The following is a 15,497-nucleotide window of genomic DNA, read 5'->3' as shown; positions in this document are numbered from 1 at the left end:
GTATTAAAAAAAAACATAGCCATAAGTACAGGAAAAATGGAAAAATACTGTTAAAATAAAAAATAAGTGTTGAGGAAGAAAGCCACGTTGAGTCAGAGAAAATACCTGTCTCTATGGAAGCAGAATTTCAAAGTAACCCACATAGAGGATAAATGTTTTATGCATAGCTTCAGAGTGGTTCTTATAACTTAACCAAAGCACATATTTATTGGACAGGGGCATCCAAAACGGAGTGTACATGAATAGCAAGCAGGATCATACAGAAATAATGCATAGGCATAGACTGACAGCACCTTTGGTCAGTATCAGTACAGCAGTGAGGCAATACCTCAGCTTTCAGCCTTTTCCCTAAGTGGAACCTGAGGGGAATCTTTACATCCCTAGGTCTGTAGACTTAGTCCCTACTTCTGGGCATTTAGTACCTGGGATCATAATCCCACTCCATTCCTCTGAGGAGCCTAAAGATGCTTGTCTAAATAGCCTAGCTATCTGTCATTCCTAAAGTGACCTCTTAAGATGAGTAGCCTATCCTTACTAGACCTGACCTATCTAGGTTCCACTGTGGCCCTGCCTGCCTGCTCAGGCCAGGACTCTCACAAAAAGGACCCTGAGCACATGGCTGCCCATGACTTTATACTTTAGCCAGTGCCATCTACTGGGCACTTATAGAACATCAAGGGGCATAGCTTTAAGCAGGCTAAGGAAACAGGTCCCCCTCCTAACTGTAATTTAGGACCAAGTTAGGTGTCTATAACACTAGGGGACTGCGTGCTAAATAATAATTGGAGCTAGTTTCCCAGTCCCCTATATTTGAATTAATCTTTGATGATTCCCTTGTTTGTTGCCTCAAATTTTTGCCCTCTTTTTATGTGCTTTGGAATGCAACATTGGGTGAATAATGGTTGCTTATAGACAGCAATTGCTATGGTGGCATCACCATGAATGATAAATTATATAGGACAGGATGCAACCTGATCTGGCAGTTGGACAAAGTTCTAAAAGCATGAGTTCCTGGGCTAGCTGAAAGAAAAATGTTTGAATTTTGATTCATTGAACCATGTGTTGTAAACTGAGACCATTTTTCTTTAACTGCTACTTGTGACCTGAAGCCATAATTTAAATAGAAATGTTACGGGCAGATTTACCAAGGGTCGAATTTCGAAGTTAAAAAAACGTTGAAATTCGACCCTCTAACTGAAATCCTTCGACTTCGAATACCGAAGTCAAAGGATTTTTCACCGAATTTAGCGTTCAAACGATCGAAGGAAAATCGTTCGATGTACAAAGACTTTTTGGCGAAGTATTGAAGTCGAAGTTTTTTTAAAGAGACAATACTTCGATTATCGAATGGTCGAATATACGAACGATTTTTACTTCGAAACCAAGTCAAAGTAAATTCGAAGTCGTAGTATTACAGTGCTACGCAATATGTTGGCGCTATATAAATACATGTTAGTAAAATAATAATAATATCCTATTCGATGGTCGAAGTATTCAAAAAATTACTTTGAATTTCCAACTTTTTTAACTTCGAAAATTCACTCGAACCTTATTAAATGTGCCCCTAAATGTTTATCACTCTCCAGCAATGCAGATAAAAAGAGTTCTGTGCTGTTCAGTGAAAAACATATAATTACAAATTACTTTTATAACATTACTTTTATTACATTACCATTTTTTAATACATTCCCACCGTATATTGCTGCAAAGCTGTTTTGCACCTCCTCTCCCTCAGCAGCAGAAAAGATGACCTGCGTGAGACATAAGATAGACTGAGGGAGGAATAATTGCAATCAGTAGCTGACAGTCTATAGAGGTTGAATTTTAGCTAGCAAAAAAGTGATATTAAATACAGTATATCTCCTATGATAGACAGCACTTCAGTAGAGGCATTATAACTGTTTTTATCATAACTGCTGGTTAAAACTGTAGTGTCATACTTGCTAGCAAAAGGAAGATGGAGAAATTCACTTGATCTTAGGTAGAATTATATTTTTGTACCTTAACCCCTATATAGAATAAAAATGGAAGCTCTGCATGGAATAATGAAACACCGGATCAGGCTCCAGAATCCCAGGGGTGCCATGTTACTCCCAGAAACAGGGAAAAGGCCCTTAAATTGAATGTTATGTGGGTTTCCATGGGGAGTATATAAGAGCAGCTTTTAAACAGCAGATTTCTGTTGAGGGCACAGGGGCTGTGAGTATCTTTCAGTACAGGTAGACCACACAGTGCAGAGAGGGAAGACAAAGGCAACAGTAAAAGGGCAGGCAAACTTGCTTAGGATCATACTTTGATTTTGACTAGATTGATTTATGAAAGATAATTCAACAAGCAACATAAAATTTTGATCAGTCCGTACTAACTTTTTTCATCTCTCCAATCGAAGGCATGTCAGCTGCAGTGTTAATATGAAAACCTGCACTATTTAATAGGTGAGGTTTTATGGGACAGTTGTTTCCCGGTGCTGTTCATTAAGTGATGCAATGGCTTAGGACTATATTCCCCAGAGGCAGATAGAATAAGAATCACTACATAGATGTCATTGTGAGAAACCGCACTTCACAGTTGTGTCATTTTATTAAGTGCAATTCATTGGTGTGACTGTTGTCAAGCAAAATACACATCTCAATTATATCCCTTATAAATGAACTGGAACACTTAAAATAGTTTCAGTGTAATTCTTTCAATTTTTATCTAAATGCCAAAGGCTGACTACGACCTTTTATTATGTGTCAAAAAATTTCTAAGCGGATCGATAAACCTTTCAAAGTGCTCACCGAGTGGTTCTCCATTTCCAAGGGCTTTGCTCAGAATTTAAAGAGCCTCTATTGTATTATGAATTCTTAAACCACTTTACCTTGTCTGATCATTCTTGTCTTCAGATCTAGAAGGATTAAGGTTTTTGTATCATTTTGTTGCACCATCTTGATTCAATATTCTTTTATTTACTTGTTTCCACAAGCTGAAGTTTAAAATGCTGCAGGCTAATTGTTTTATAAAAATAGAGGCCTTATTATAATTAATACAATTAAGACCTGTTTCAGTTTCTGGTTGCTAAATCAATGCAAGATAAAAGCAAAGTGCCAATCAGCACCTTATAAAACACCCTGCTGCATTTTCACACATAGTATTTCACATTTTAAGATGCCGAAAACCATTACTGTCAGTGAATCAAGCCATAGTCTTAGCTTACGGCTTTTGTCAGCCCGTATAAATAACCTTTTAGTTCTGTACTTTGGTGATATTATTAGATTGAGGTAACACCCAGTCCTGTGCACTCTAATCAAGGGGACACCGATAAAATATATGAACAGAAAGTCCAGATGATAAAAGTAAATACTGGATGAGTTTACAGTAACTCAGCAGATGCGAAACAAATGCATATCAGCTTTAAACGCATTTAGCAGATGGTTTCACATACCCATCTGTGTAAACACCCCATTAATATCTATATCATTCGTAGTTAAATATGTGTTTGGTGTTAACTGTATAAGCTATATTTGGTACTATGCCAATTTCTCTGAGATATATGCCAGTCATACAGTATAAATGTTTTAAGGATGCTGTGACTGTCATAGTCACAAATTATATTGCTGAATGCAATTTTAAAGTCTAAGCAGCTGGGGTGTAAACATCTACATTATTCAGTTATATGCAGCACAGTAGGAGTACCTATAGGCACAGCACACAAAAGAAAGCTCTGTACTTGCCACATGGTTTGTTATAGGATTCCCTTGTGATAGGTGGCACTTTTGTGAATGTCATCTTCCCATGGGCAGAGAGGTCTCTAATACAGAAGAATTATACGACTTAGTAGAGCTGCACAGAAGCTGCCACGCATGTAAAAGACATCTGCACGATACAAAAGTTAGGGGATCCACAAATGGCTAATGTAGAAGATTTTAACTTAGTAACACACCATTTTTCTACAGTTTGACATGGCTAGATCTTTTAAACTGACTTTTTTTATCCCTGAAATATTCTTGTAACATGACTAAGTATACACATATAGCACCCATTATCCAGCAGCGCCGAATTACCCATAGACTCCATTTTAATTCTAATTCATAAAAATGATTTCATTTTTCTCAGTAAAAATAAAACAACACTTTTGAATCAATCCTAACTAATGATTAATTCTTGTAGAACGCAAAAGAACCTTAAGGGGCTTATTTAAATCATCTTTTAGTAGAAATAATGTATGGGAGATAGAAATTATCCTGAAAACCCCATGTCCCAAGCATTCTAGATAACAGGTCCCATACCTTTACCAGGAATATGGTGAAATATGCAAAACATTTTTGCAATAATTAATATCTTTGAATGCAATTCTAATGAATTAATTTATGTTTTGTTCAAACGTTCTCGGGTGCTTGCACAAATGTCTCTTTCCTAGCCTAAATGTGTGGAATGGAGAAAGAAGAGGCGTGACACTAATGACTTCTCCCAAAAAAATGTATGAATTCTATCTTGTTCTAAATTAAATCACAATTGTGACAGCCAAAGTAGACAGAACCAAAGGATGTAAAGGCATAAACTGGCTTATTGGTGAATCTATTATAATTTTGTTCCCTAATACTATTTTAATGGAGTTTAATTCCATGCATAATGTATTAAGCAGTTAGTATTCCTTCTTTAATAATAATTAATACTTGGGATCAGTCATTGCTCAGGACCCTGCTTAATTACAGATCCTGCCAGTAGAAGATTTTTTATCTAGCAGAGAATAATGTATCAAATGTTTAACAGCAATACACTTGTTTTAATTGTGTAGAATATCTAGTGCGTGACTACCACTTTCAGAGATGTAATCCTCGCACAAAGGTTCTAGGTTGCCTGAAATTCTATGATTTAAAAACAGGGAAAAGAAAATGTAAAATTGAGATTGGTATGAAATGATTTTGAAAAACAGATGCTGTAATGCCTTTCTACTAACAGCCTACACCTAGCATGCATAAAATATTAACTAGAACAAACAGTTATTTACAGTAGCTAATTAAAGAACAAAAAACAGCATTTCACCTTTGTTTGCACAGTGCCTTTACATGACTTTGTATAGAAACCTCATGAAACTACAAGAGAGAATGTTCAAACATCCCATATGCCACTGAGCTTAAGTGATGGCATGAATTTACAGACTACATGAGTGAAGTAGTATACTTGTGTGCCATCTAGAACATTCAAATTCGTCACAAAGGAACTCAATTCTCATTTTAGTCCCATGCATGCAATATGAAGCCTTAGGCAAGTCGTATTATCACTGTTGCTTCATGTACTGTGCACTGCATAAATTACAAGCTGTTTGCTATGCTTTGGGTAGCTGAGGATGAGTAGAGTATAACAGTGCTTTATTAGCAGAGTCATGCAGGAATTAAACAACAGTAACTTTCACTTTTAAACTACCAGGAAGTAGGGTGCCCCCAGTAGCTTCTGATCTTCCGTCTTTCTGCTGAATCACTGCACATGCTCTGTGCTGCTGTCAGTTATCTGAGCATAGGGACCGACTCACAATATATTGTATATAACCGCACTCTCCTTTAGTTATATGAGTTTTCGTGGTGCACTGCCTTGTAGGGGAATTCCCGAGACTTTCTTCCTTTTCTTAAAGAACAGCACAAATGAGGCAGCACTCACGTTTATGCAAAAAGTGTATATTCAGTGAAAAATTCACATAAAACAGGCTACGTTTCGGGCATGCAACGTGCCCTTTATCAAGCCAAAAATATTGTAACATACAAAAGTACAAGGTCATACATTTTTAAAGGGGTTCACAGGAAGTGATATCAGTATTACACACTTGTCTATACTCTATACATGTCACCATTCACATTATGTTATATACATGTTACTTATATCACAAGAAAACTATTTCTATTTCTCTACATATTCTCCTCGGATTTTGAACTTCATCTGTGACATATCCTAAAGTTTCTAATCTCAGCTGGGGTATAGTTTAATATACAAATTAATATAGAAATTATCTATAAAATGAGATATATAATCCCTATTTAATCCCCTGGGTTGTAAAGAGTTACGTTTGTGAATCCACCAAACTTCCCTCTGTTTGAGGCGAAGTTCTCTATCTCCTCCATTTTTAAGTGGGGGGACCGTTTCCAACACCATATATCTAAGCTGATCAGCACTATGTCCCTTCTCTATAAAGTGTCTTGATACAGGTTGGTTCATATTACCTAGGTTTATGGAGGACCTATGTTGGGAAATATGTGATTTGATCATCTGTGTGGTCTCACCTATCTAGATGAGACCACATGGACAAAACAACACATAAACCACATATTTTGAAATGTGAAAATGTGAAATGACTCCTTAGGTGTGCGACATACCCCGTTTCTAGATGTACAGTATGACATGTTTCCCTTTAAGTACAAAGAGACACTGATTACACCCATGACATGGTGACATCCCTACTGCTCTCTTTCCAAGAAACGTATCAACCTTTATAGTTTAACAAGAGCCAGCGTTACTGTTGCTCCTATGGGTTTTCCTCTCCTATAGGACAAGAGCGGTGGGGCAGTAAATTCTTCTATATGGGGATATGCTCGTTGTATGATGTGCGTAATGTATTATTAATCTGTTGGCTCTGCTTATTGTAGAATGTAACAAAAGGTATTCCTTTTCGTTCTTGTATGGTCAATCCTATAACATATATATCTATATCTATATATATATATATATATATATATATATATATATATATATATACTATATAGTCAATAATATATAGTCACAAAACAAAGCTGGTAATGAATTTATTTAGCTTCTCATTACACGGCAGCCCAGAGATCAGTGCAATTTGCACTAGAATTTTGTAACAAGCCCTGTATCATCAGCTTCTATGATATTTGAACCTGTGTTTGATAATTTGCAGAAACCCCTATGCTTAGCTAGTCCTGACCACACTGAGCATGCGTAGTGTCATTGACACTCATAATAAAATCCAAGTCTCCCTTTGCACAGCTTTGAAGGCCTGAATCAAAACTGTTATGGAGATTCTTTAGGCTTGTGCAGTACATTCAGTACGTGAAATACAACATTTCTGCCCTATGTTGTTTTTAGGGTTTAGTTCTATACTAAGGCAATGTTTCCATGTTTACTTTTCCCTAAATGTTTATCAACATAGGTGTTTCTTTGCTTTGAATTAGAAACATCTGTATATCTGTGTTAGAATATATGTGTCTGTGTAGTTTATCAAATAGTAAAGCAGGATATCTGGCATATTTTTATCATTAATTGGCTTGGAGCTCACAAATCCTTTTCTCCAGCACTGCATTTCTTTAGTTTCCAGTTATTGCAAATGAAATTGCTGTCCATGGTGCTGTAAAGCAGTGCTGAAATCTGATTTTGCCTCAATACAAACTTAGAATAATGCTACTGTTCACTGTACCTACCCATTCCTGTAGAATAATGTCATTAGTTAGCAAGCCCTAAGGCAAATACCCTTCTCCCATTTTTTATTGCACTTACTGAGAGTAATTCACGATGGGTCAATGCCTTGTTTGGATAACATTGTGGCAGCTGTTACTGATATTTGTGGCAGAATGCTAAAGGTTTTTACACTAATTTCCCTGTGTTATAATCAAATCTAATCCTATTTTATCACATCAGTCAAGCAAAATTAACTTTAATTACACTATATAAATTATTTGAATCTTGTTTCCTCCAGTCTGGGAATTCAAAATTATAGCAAGCAGGCAGGAGCACCAGAATGGGGGACCTGATGTCCATCCACATGCCCTGGCTACACAATTAAACGGTTAACGGAGCAGAGGAATGTGGGGAGAGCAGTGCTGAATGGAAAGTGAAAGTAATTGTCTGCCCTGCCTCTATGCCCAGGGCATAGAGGAGGGGAGACAATATTTGATTGACAGCTGAGATTTTTAAATGTTTACAACAGCTATGAATGCTTTAATAAAAATAGAAATTGGATTTCATGTTTAATTTGAAAAGGACATTTATTATATGTTTGTGTCTGGGTGACAGGTCCACTTTAAACTAAACTGTGTCACATACAGTACATACTTTAGTTTACCCAGAAATATGTTGCACTTAATATGTACCTGGTTTTGTTTTTATAATCTTTTTCTCCTATTTTGTAAGGTTACAAGCAACTGGTGTGCCCTTATAGATTTTTAAGCTTTGGGAATTGAAGAGGGCCATTTTTATTGGGTTAAACTGTTAACTACATTTTCTTTGCCTATTGTCTATATTGGGAGGGTAAACCTCAATAACAGAAAATGGAAAGGCATGGATTGTATTATTTTATCAACCTATTATCACACTGAGCAACTCGCTTAATATTTCATACGCAAGTAACACAAATTAGCTTGTAAATTCTGTGAAGCAGAAATTAATTTTCAGTAACACCATGGAAATCAGTACCAGTACAGTACTCCTCAGCAGCCAATCAGATTTACTTACATTATCCTGCCTATTGTCTATATTGGGAGGGTAAACCTCAATAACAGAAAATGGAAAGGCATGGATTGTATTATTTTATCAACCTATTATAACACTGAGCAACTCGCTTAATATTTCATACGCAAGTAACACAAATTAGCTTGTAAATTCTGTGAAGCAGAAATAAATTTTCAGTAACACCATGGAAATCAGTACCAGTACAGTACTCCTCAGCAGCCAATCAGATTTACTTACATTATCCTGCTTGTAGTAAACTGATCAAACGTGACGGCTTGCTATGGTTTAAATGAGAACTAAAGTCTAACTAAACAAGTAGGCTAGAAATGTTGTACATTATGGGGAAGATTTATTAAGGGTTGAATAAAAAATTTGAATTTTCGTTTTTTTTTATATGATCAAAACTGTCAAATTCGATTAGGGAGTTATTCAAATTTTTGAGATTTATCATACTCTGGCCCTTTAAAAACTTGAATTTGACTGTTCGCCGCCTAAAACCTAACGAATTTCTGTTTTAAGTCAGTGGGAGCGGTCCAGGGATCAATTTGGAGAAAAAACTTGAATCGAGTGTGATCAAATTTGATTTTAATTCAATTCAAATTTTCGGGTCGTTTCAAATCATTAGTTTTAAAATTTGATTTTAATAATACATTTCAATTGGTCGAATTTTGAATTTACGGGAGTTTTAAAATAAAGTCATGAATTCAAAATTTCGACCTTTGTGCCTCCAAGTTTTGGTAATCTGTACCAGCCCAAGGTAACCACAGCCATTTACCAGGGAAGATCTGTGCCTCCAAAGATGCCCCAGTAGCTCCCCATCTTCTTTTCTGCTGATTCACTGCACATGATCTGTTCTGCTTTCACTTACTGTACGAATATACAGTACGCATAAAATATAAATGTCACAATATAAGACTGATTAGAAATTAATACAGATGATTACTACATGTCAGTTCAGAAACCAGTGCAATTAGCTTCAGAATCTAATAATCAACCCTGTAGCATCATCTTATATTTCAGGCCAATTTCATTTTCTGATTGATAATTTGCTATGATCCCTAAGCTTACACTTTGCAGACACTTTCCAAGTAGGTGACTTCCTGTGAAAAGTTTGAAATCCTGGATCATTGCTGATATTGTGAAGCTGAAACTTTAGGCTGGTGCAATAAGTTAAATATATTAAATATGACATTTTTAGACATATTCATTTTAAGGGTTTAGTTCTCCTTTAAAGCAGTCATACCATTTTGCCCAGCTTGATAAAGGGCTGGAATAGCCCGAAATGTCACTTTGCTAATGGCATGACTAAACAATTGAATCACATATCGGAGTGCTGCTGGATTTATTGCTTTACCATTTTGCCCACTGTTACCGACCTTCCCTGTGCCTGACAAACTGTTCTCAGCAGTGGGTGGCAAATACATGCAATCCTTTGTCGCCTCCATTTATTCTAGGCACAAAATGTCTAATGAACTTCTTCTGGTATTTACTTATGATGCATGTGACTGGTGCACATTCAGTATGTCAATTGAATTATGTCTTAGTTTGTTATATAATCATATGTTGTATGATCACGTCAAGTACAAGAATGGCTTTTCATACATTACTTTTAACTTGCTGTGGTTACTATGGCTACTGTAACGTTTCCAAGCCAACAGATGTTCCTTATTCATTCAATTATTTGCCAGACAACATCAAATAGCATCTCTACATACACTTTATTAATGTTTTATATCATAATATCCTGTTTTCTCTTGGTCATTCTTTTATGAAATTTCCCATTAGCTGGGAAGTGGAACCCTATGGTTACAACCAAACCAAGGGAAGGGGGCACAATTGCTCTGCAAGTTGATTGGATGCAAGTGCAATGTATTTTGCATAGTGCATGTTCACGGTTATAGAAAATAAGTTGTTAAATGTCAAATGCACCTCCCAATTTACACAGGGCGGATTAACTATTATGGCAACACTTTACTTAGCTCGAGTGAAGGAATAGAGGAAAAATAGTTCTAATTTCAAATGTTTTTTTTGGCTACTTCGACCTTCGACTACGACCTTCGAATCGAACGATTCAAACTAAAAATCATTCGACTATTCGATAGTCAAAGTACTGTCTTTTTAAAAAATTCTTCGACCCCCTAGTTCGCCACCTAAAACCTACCGAGGCCAATGTTAGCCTATGGGGAAGGTCCCCATAGGCTTCCTAACAATTTTCTGATCGAAGGAATATCCTTTGATCGATGGATTAAAATCCTTCGAATCGTTCGATTCGAAGGATTTAATCGTTCGATCGAACGTTTATTCCTTCGATTGTTCGATCGTAGGAATAGCGGTAAATTCTTCGATATTCGAAGTCGAAGGATTTTACTTTGACGGTCGATTATCGAGGGTTAATTAACCCTCGATATTCAACCCTAGGTAAATGTGCCCCTTATATTCTCACCCCAAAGAGCATAAAGTTTTGGGGCTAGGAAATATAATGACATCACAAACATCTAACCAACAGTAGAAGGAAAGCATGGTGTTCAGATGCAAAAGGGTATGTTTTAATGGCAATAACTGAGCTAGCAACATTTAATTATACACACAATAAATATATATATATATATATATATATATATATATATATATATATATATATATATATATATATATATATATACAACCAACAGAAGGGATCCGCACTCACAGGTCTTAGGTAAAAAATAAAGAAGTTTTATTGCAAAGATGTAAGCCTAACGTTTCGGCCTCCTCCGAGGCCTTTCTCAAAGTGGACTATATATATATATATATATATATATATATAAAATAAAAATGTATATATATAAAAATGCAAGAGGGCATCTGCACCATTATCAATATATTTAAGACAGAGACATTTTGTGCATACTGCTACTGAAAAATGCCTTACCCTTTAAACAAAACAGGGATTGTTTGTCCATATATTGCAATATATTTAAGCTGGCCAACTACGTCAAAGTCATCCCACTGGTGTCTAATAAAAGGGCAGCCAAGTTTAGGATTTTACTTTGAAAGCAGCAAGTAAGTTGCAGGTAAAACACAGTCCCTTTTGTAAAATGTATAATGAAGCAATAGAATTTTTAATGAATCAGATGAGAATTGAGAATTAAGCGTAGGACTGGCCAGATATGGGATGTTTGTGACATAGTTGGCCAGCTTCAATATATTGCAATATATGGACAAACAATATATATATATATATATGTATATATATATATATATATATATATATATATATATATATATATATATATATATATGTATACAGGCATGGGATCTGTTAACTGAAAACCAGTTATCCAGAAAGCTATGAATTATGGAAAGTCCTTCTCCCATAGGGGCAAATTTACTAAAGGGCAAAGTGGCTAACGCTAGCGAAAATTCGCCAGTGTGACGTCATTTTGCCACTTCGCCGATTTACTAACGGGTGCTGGCGTAAATTGGACCTACTCTAGCGCTACTTCGCACCCTTACGGCAGGCGAAGTTGCGCTCTGGCGAAGAGACGTAACTACGCTAATTCACTAAGTTGCGGATTTTCGTGAACTCTTGCGTCAGACTTGCCTTCGCCACCTCAGATCAAGCGGAAGTGTAATAGAGCAGATAGGGATTGCTCCAAAAAAAGTTTACATTTTTTTCTAAGTCCCAAAAAACGCTGGCGTCTTTTTTACTTTTTTAATGGTGATAGGCTGAAAAAGAGTGAATTTTTTTTTTATGGTACCCTCCTTCCCCCCTACATTTGATAACATATGGCACCTAAACTATACTGTAGGCACATGTGTAGGGCATTAGAAAACATTTATTAAGGTTCCCTGGCCTTGTGTAGTGTAATGTGTTTGCTGCTGCATATACGGCCATTGTACTTTAAACGCTGTTCTTTGAACGCTGAATGCAAATTTCCGATCGCTAACTTCGAACCGCTGATCGTAACATCGCTAGTGCAACTTCACAAATGATCAGTAACTTGTGCACAACTTCAGATCTTCGTGAATTTGCACAGCCCTGGCGAATCTACGCCTGGCGAAGTGCGTTGAAGGTAATGCTGGCGCAAATTCAAAGATAAGTAAATTTGCCCCATAGACTCCATTTCATCCAAATAATCCAAAATTTAAAAAATTATTTCCTTTTTCTCTGTAAAAATAAAACAGAACCGTGTACTGGATCTAAACTAATATATAATTAATTCTTACTTGTAGCAAAACCAGCCTATTTTGTTTACTTAATGTTTAAACAATTTTTTAATGGACTTAAGGTATGAAGATCCAAATTACGTAAAGATCTGTTATCTGGAAAACTCCAGGTCTCGAGCATTTTGTATATAGAGGGTGTTTGCGGCTTCAGCTACAGTGGCTTACTCAATCAGCAAACTAGGTTTGACAAGTCAATCTGCCAATATTGTGAATTTTGAATTGAATCTGTCACTGGGCAGAGCTGCTCATCTCTAACCTAGTATGAAAACAGACAGCTAAGAAAACCTATATTGTAAAGTTCATAGAAATAGATCCACTTATTCCTCCACGCTGTTGGTGCTCATAAATCATATGTGATATCAATGGCATATCTTTTTGTACCCTTGAATATAATTCAGGTTCAGGAGATCAATTTAATTCCTGAGGCTTGTTTCTCTACTGAAAATGTTCAATACATAATAACTGTCAACTCGAACAGCAAGCTGAACAAAATCCCCAAAGAGCTATCTGCGGAAATGAAACCATGGCATTCAACACACAGTGTTGCTGAAGATAGTGCTATATCATAATAAATGAATACAAAGCAATGCTAGAGTGGTATATAAAAGTAACATAACCATTATTAAATGGATTCTATTATACTTTAAAGGAAGAAGAGGATTTATTGGGTGACATGGTTAGTAGCATATATATTTGTTTTATACTTGCTATATATATATATATATATATATACATACCAAAGCGGTCTGCACTCTCTGAAACTTTGCTGTCAATCACCGGGTGCTGCATGAAATAGTTGATAATGCAAATATTCAACTATTTGAAGTCCACAACCGAAACGTTAATGTAACATATATCATGGAATAAAAGAAAAAGAATATGAAGGAACGGAGTGCGCATCATTTGTGAATATTTATATATATATATATATATATATATATATATATATATATATATATATCCATGTTCGTCTGGGTGGCACACTGTTTCACATCGATTACCCGGGTGCACGGTAAAAAATATTTATACACTGTTCAAATGACCAGCAACTCCAGGGGTTTCAGTGAAAAAAATTGTATTTAGATAAGTGCAGTTACAGCCAACGTGACGTTTCGGTCCACTCAGGGACCTTTCTCAAGGCAACTCCGCCCTACACCCATAGGGGTATAAGTAGCCAATAGTGATAAATCAATTAAGGAAATTACATCATCAGAAAGTGACATGTGCTATGTAATTATAAAATTACCAATTACAATACCTAAAAATTGTTAAAAGTTACCTTAACATGTCATAATAAAACCGTGATAAATAAAGCAGTGTTATAAAATATAGTAACAAGTACATGAAAAGTTATAATTCATTATATAATGCTAAAATTAGTGTTGTATATAATTTAGTATATCGTGCTACATTATGTGCAAAATCATACTAGGAGTATAAAGTACCTAAAGATATCCATCCCACTGTATATTTATTTATCGGGGGCTAAGACACTATCCATTACACTATATATTTTATATTTTAAACTCCTGTATCCCCAAGTCATATAACAATAATCTAAAGTCAAATTCAATATAAGAATAAAAGGTTAATATAAAGAGAAGTTAATAGAAGGATCCAAATACACCCAGAGATCCCACAAAGTTCCAGTATCGCCATCCAATTAGTGAAGGGAACCCTATATATCCAGGGATCCTCAAAGTTCCATGAGTACAACAGTTATTTTTCAGTCAGGAAACAATTTAATTGCAGCGCCTTATTCAGACCCCTAGGGGCCACGCAATCCAGCTCAAAAGTCCAAAACGCTTCCCTTTGCAATAGCCTTTTGTCAATATTGCCCCCTCTAACTGGGTCCATGATACAGTCTATCGGCATACATTTGAACGCTGATGCTGGATGTCTTGCATGTAGCCAATGTTGTGCTACAGGTTGTTTCGATATATCTTGTTTGACATTTTGTTTTGGCTTAGGGTCTAAGGCAGCTCGTATTGTGGATCGATGCATACTTATGCGTTCCCTTAACTGTCTGTTTGTCTTCCCACAATATATCAGCCCGCAGGGGCATTTAATAATATAAATTACATTGCGTGATGTACAGGTGAGCCTATGTCTAATGTGGTAGGTTTTGCCCGTATGTGGGTGAAAAAACTTTTCTCCTGTTATGAGAGTGTTACACATAACACAGTTGCCACACTTAAAAGATCCCAGCTTTTGAAACCCATGTTGTACATTCATGTACTTGTCTACCGGATCTGTGGATGACAGCAGCTCTTTCAGATTTTTATTTCTCTTATATCCAAAACATACTCGTCCATTATGTACTGCAGTTAATTCTCTATCCGTCTTAATGATAGGCCAATGCTGTAAAACATAATCTTTCATCAGTGGAGCACAGGCATCATAAGTGGTAGAATAATACAAGGCATTTTCTTTTGCCCTAGTCCCTTGTCCCCGGTTAGTGTTACCCATTAACACTTCCATCCGGTCAAGGCTTAAGGCCCATTTTTGAGTCTCTTGTATTCATTTTTCCGGATAACCACGCTCCAGGAATTGCAGTGCCATATTATTTAAAGCCATCTCCCTTTCTTGTTGATCACTCGTTATCCTTATCGCCCTCAACATCTGCGATCTCGGGAGGGAATTCAAGAGATGTCTATGATGGCTACTGCTATAATGGAGGAGTGTATTCATATCTGTGGGTTTCTGACTTTTGTTTGCAGCTTAAGGAGTTTGTGATCTTTGTATATCATCACATCCAAAAATTGTATAGATTGAAAATCATAATGTAATGTAAATCTAACTGTTGTAGTTAGTTTATTAAGGTCATCCACAAAGCACAATAACTCCTG

The sequence above is a fragment of the Xenopus laevis genome, chromosome 8L (assembly GCF_017654675.1).
Source record: "Xenopus laevis strain J_2021 chromosome 8L, Xenopus_laevis_v10.1, whole genome shotgun sequence".
In the NCBI taxonomy this organism is placed as follows: domain Eukaryota; kingdom Metazoa; phylum Chordata; class Amphibia; order Anura; family Pipidae; genus Xenopus; species Xenopus laevis.
The sequence above is the reverse complement of the archived record's forward strand: the minus strand, read 5'-3'. Positions refer to the sequence as shown.